The sequence below is a fragment of the Siphateles boraxobius genome, unplaced genomic scaffold, assembly GCF_051911475.1.
Source record: "Siphateles boraxobius isolate OS27281-9 unplaced genomic scaffold, OSU_SipBor_1 61, whole genome shotgun sequence".
Taxonomy (NCBI): Eukaryota; Metazoa; Chordata; class Actinopteri; order Cypriniformes; family Leuciscidae; genus Siphateles; species Siphateles boraxobius.
The window spans coordinates 6,831,539-6,836,774 of NW_027509188.1; the positions used below are offsets into that span (position 1 = coordinate 6,831,539).

Here is a 5,236-nt window from a genome sequence, read left to right on the forward strand (position 1 = left end):
AACTGAGGGACACTGGGCTTTCGCCTGCTGTTATTGAGACTATTCTGAGTGCTAGGGCTTCCCCCACTAGACAAAGTTATGCCAGTAAATGGGGTATTTTTGAAAGGTGATGTGTTGTACACAATGTAGATCCAGTCAACTGCCAGGTTGCTTCAGTTCTGGACTTCATGCAAGAGAAATTATCAACAGGCACATGCCCTGCTACTCTTAAGGTTTATGTGGCCGCTCTTTCGGCTTGCCACGCCTTAGTTGACGGGGCGCCGCTCGGGAGACATCCTCTGCTCTCTCGCTTCCTTCGTGGGGCCAGGCGACTGAGGCCTCCAGTAAAAACCAAGATCCCTTCGTGGGATTTAGCTATAGTCCTCGAGGGTCTGGTTGAAACCCCCTTTGAACCTATAGAGTCAGCGTCTGATAAACTTCTGACTCTAAAAATGGTTTTTCTAATGGCAATAACTTCCTTGAAGAGAATTGGGGATATGCAGGCTCTGTCTATCTCTCCATCCTGCTTAGACTTTGCCCCAGGAATGGTGAAAGTGATTTTGCATCCTCATCCTGATTACCTGCCTAAGGTTCCATTTTCGTCTATTCATCCGGTCATTCTAGAAGCCTTCTGTCCTCCACCATTTACAACGCCGGAGCAGGAGAAATCTCATAGACTGTGTCCAGTCCGTGCTCTTCAGGCTTACATCCACCGCACTAGCCAGTGGCGTAAGTCAGAGCAATTATTCGTCTGTTATGGTGGTAGTAACAGAGGAGGAGCTGCCACCAAGCAGACCATGTCTCATTGGGTCAGGGATGCAATTGCTTTGGCTTATGAGGCGCGCGGTCAAGCTTCGCCTATAGGTCTCAGAGCTCACTCTACCAGGGGGGTCGCTTCTTCTAGTGCTTTGGCGAGGGGTGCCCCCTTACAACAGATTTGTGATGCGGCAGGTTGGTCCTTTCCGCACACATTCATAAGGTTTTATAGTTTGGATGTTCATGCCACTCCGGGCTCTCATGTCCTTGAGTCAACATCACAGGCTAGTGTCTGAGGCCTTCTTGCGTTCTTGTGAGCACATGCACAACCGTTGGGGTCCAGACATGTTCAAGCACGGCGGCGTGGGTATTCTCGTTCCCAATGCGCTGAGCAGCGCAGCATCGATTGTAGCTTTCGAAAGGGAACGATCTCGGTTACTTCACTGTAACCTTGTTCCCTGAGAGAGCGGAACGAGATGCTGCGCTACTTTGCCGTGCTGAAGATGTCCCAGGACTGCTCTTCAGACAAAATATCCTGACGATGCACCTGCGGCTCATCTATTTATAGCCTCGTGTTGCGGGTGCGCGCCGATGACGTCATCGACCGAGGCTATATTACCTCCGGGTCAATTCTATCGACGTGTTACACACAATATTCACAGCTGGTCACGATTAAAGACGTTCCCAATGCGCTGAGCAGCGCAGCATCTCGTTCCGCTTTCTCAGGGAACAAGGTTACAGTGAAGTAACCGAGATCGTTTGGTGCATTTTGCTTTTCAAACTGAGAATATTTACTGCAGAGAACATTTACTGAAGCAATCGAGCCACTATGAAACATTATTGTTAACATGTTATACATGTACATTTGAGCAGATATCCACAAACACCGTATTTAACAGTAAACCCGGGTCTAAACATCATCAGGGTTCTCAAATTTTATCAAAAGCTTGGAGTGAGATCACATACGGTTAGGGGAGGAGCCCTAATGGAGCCCCGCCCCCGCTCATCCCCGCCCCCCAATTTTACCCGTTGTTCATAATTAACCAGCACAAATTGAAATTATAACAATTGTTAAATCTGATAAATGACAGAGCAATTCATCACATCAAATATACTCTTTCATGTTATATTTCAAAATTACAAATATAAAAAAATTACAAAAATATAACAAATAGCTCCAAACAGTTTGGAAAAACAATGGATGGATGGTGTGGTTATTCAAATTTCAGAAGGTGATAATTGTATTGACATTAACAATGTTGTTGTTCTGGTACAAAACATTATTTTGTTTAAAGGTAGCAAGTTTGTTGTTTTTGGGGGGTATTCAAAGAAAGAAAGCTTGTTTGACTACCCAATAGATTCCTGTGAATTAGGAATTTTTGTTGTTTCAGATCTGTCATTGGAGCTGACTTAGATGTTCTAGGCTTAGACAAAATATATGTGAGATTGCCGCTTGAGGGACAGGGCAAGTTTGCTGTTTTCCTCTTCTTTTTCCCCCAGAATTGTAATTAGAGATTTTGTGCTACGCTTGGACACAATCTACTATACAAGAAGGTATGACACTTAAGAGTCATAATTGATTTTCTGTATTTGCCTTTGTCTTTTTAAAATAACTTATCCATGTTTGTGTTTTGCTTGCAGAAATCATTTACCACATTGTCAGCTTTGTTGACACTGACAAAGTGGAGATTGTGCCGGCAATCTGGGTGGAAAATGGTGTGTGTGTGTATGGCCTCCTTACAAGGGTAAAGGAATTCAAAGGGCAACCAAGTGTTTGGAGCAACCCCACGAGTCTTGGTCTGCATATAAAGTTAAAATTATTTATACTGCAGGTATGTATAAATCCTTTTTCTATACAATACATTCAGTTAAAAAAGTTAAAATGGTAAACAACTTTTTGTTTTGTTGTTTGAATTCTGTTTTTCATAGAAAATTATAGTGAAGCACGTCGGAAGCTGCCTCTTGCTGAACAACAGACCGATATCCAGTCAGAGGCTGAGCCTGACGCCCTAGGGATATTTTTAAGTAAATAAAAAAATGTTTTTTCTATCTTATATTCACTGTTAGTGTAAGGCTCATGTCATAGCATTGTTGGTGTGGTAAACCTTTCAATACATGTGTTTTATGTTTTAGCACTTCTCCATGACATCTAAACAATAAATTCTTATGGAGCAGCAGAGGAACATTATACGGATGGTGCGAAGATACGAAGATCTCAAAGCAAACAATGTTCGGGAGATCACAGAGGCACAGAACCAAAGTCCAAAAAACTGAAGACTTAAGGTCATTAACTTCGTTGGAAAGTGATCTTTGATCCTGTCCATTAACAAGACAAAAAGTGGTAGGTAACACTGTCAGTAATGCACAGTTGCATACTGTTATCACTTACAAGTCTGGTTGTAATAACTGTTATAATTAAATGCTGTGTGTCATCAATCTAAAACATGAAAAATCTAACAACAAAAACTATTTAAATTTTTCTAATTTGGTAAATATAATATCGATATTAGAAACAAAAGCATGTTTTAGTGTTTTGACTTAATAGTGATGGCATGTTTTAAAAATATTTCAGGTACTTGAACTGGGATTGCTGGGTGGAGTGGACGTAAGGGACACGGTCTGGCGGATTATGAGGCAAGCAATCAAAAATGACTTTGCCAAAGTGGTTAAACTGGAGAGCTGTACATGGGAAAACACCTTTCCAAAGCTTGCAGCTTAAAAACATTGTGATTGGTAAGTGTATTTTTATTGTGTCTTGAGTTCGTAACTTCATGACTATTCCCTCATGTCATGAATGAATGTTGAAAGTTTTAATTCTTTGATTGGTGGTGTCTTGTAATACAAATGATTTATGTCTCTAGTGTACATTTTATTTAAAATATTTTTTTAACTCAGTATTTGTATGCTCCTATTCTAGAGGCTGTAAGAAGAAATCCTGTGTGTGCACAGACAACTGAGCTGGAGGTCAAAAAAGTTATTAATAGGGTTAGTTCAACCCAAAAATGAAAATTCTGTCAGTACTCAAAATGAATAGTTGAATAAAGTCATTGTTTTTGTGTGTTTTTTCTGCTCAAAAAGTATTCTTGTCGCTTGATAAACTTAAGGTTGAGCCACTGTAGTCACTTGGACTATTTTAAACATTGTCTTTACTAACTTTCTGGCCCAGAAAGTTTCAATTACAATAGAAGCCTATGGAGGAGTGATCCAGCTCTCAGATTTAATCAAAAATATCTTAATTTGTGTTCCAAAGATGAATGTAAGTCTTACGGGGTTGAACAACATGAGGGTGAGTAATTACTGACAGCATTTTCAATTCTGGGTGAACTAACCCTTTAAAAGGTGGTTTCATCTAGCTGGTGACCGCGAGGGTGGCAGAAAAAGAGGGTGACACCTTTGCAAAATGTTAATGTAAACCACACATTTTAAGTTATTAGGGAATCTGTTTTACATTGTTGCATCTTATATTTTTACATTTTTTGCACATCTGTAAATATAAATTTAATTTTATTTGTCTTTTATAACCTGCTTTTTGTTTGTTTTTGTATTTTACGATTTATGCATGACACATTTACACTTTTGCTTTTACACATGAATATTTTTAATAAAAAAGGGAAAACTAAATAAAAACAATACATCAGTCACATATTGCTATTTTGGCTGCGGTGTGTCACGTGACAAGCATGATGATTCGTCATGGATATAATAATATTTTTTTAAATAAAGGTTGCCTTAAAAACTCAAGCTCGGGGTTCAGCTAGAATATTTTATGCTTACGTGCGAAAGGGTTAATAGTCATTGTGTTTATAATTGTTTTTAATATATATCCATATATATATATATTGAATCAGATCTGTGAGTGTGTGTCTGTGTCTGCTTTGACATACTTATAGGGGAAAAAAGTGTCAGTGTAGTCAGAATTGGCTACATTATAAGGAAATCCCAACTTTTCGAAATCCGACTCGTTCCATGTGTATGTTGAAGACATAAGGTTATGTCTTGCGTCAAAGAGGCACTAAATCTCTTTCTCAGACCTTTTCCTAGACTGTTCCCTGCTGTCGGAACAACTCAACCAGAGCTGCTTATTGAACAAATTTAGAAAGTTAGAAAACGTTTGAGTAAAAGAGCTTCCTGGACTCTTGACCTTTGCATTGTACGTGTCATGCACTACTGATTGAGTCACAGGTAAACATATTTTGTCTGATATCCAGGATAAAGTCAGACATTGTTGGGAATGTCCAGTTATTTTGTTCAGGGGAAAAATCCACAGATCATGTGGTTGCACATTCTGGGAAGATCCAAGTTCTTGTATCTGCTAACACATGATAAAGTTGCTGATTTGAAAGTGAAACCAAAAGTTAAACTACACATTGCTATTTGCTGTGACAATAAAAAGGAATGTAAGTCAGCCTCAGGGAAAAAAAAGAGATATACTGAGAGACCAGAGAAATCCCCTAACTTACTCTAGACCAATTAGCTTCAAGAGGCCGGACCTGAAGGAGTG

The 5,236-nt window shown here is 39.5% G+C and overlaps 1 long non-coding RNA gene across 1 annotated transcript; it reads left to right on the forward strand.

Moving 5' to 3' along the window:
* Positions 1–2,944: 2,944 nt before the first annotated feature.
* LOC143718526 (uncharacterized) lies at positions 2,945–3,792 on the forward strand. Its single transcript, XR_013196431.1, has 3 exons — positions 2,945–3,076; positions 3,308–3,468; positions 3,653–3,792. It is a non-coding gene; the product is annotated as an uncharacterized LOC143718526 (long non-coding RNA).
* The last annotated feature ends 1,444 nt before the right edge of the window (positions 3,793–5,236 follow it).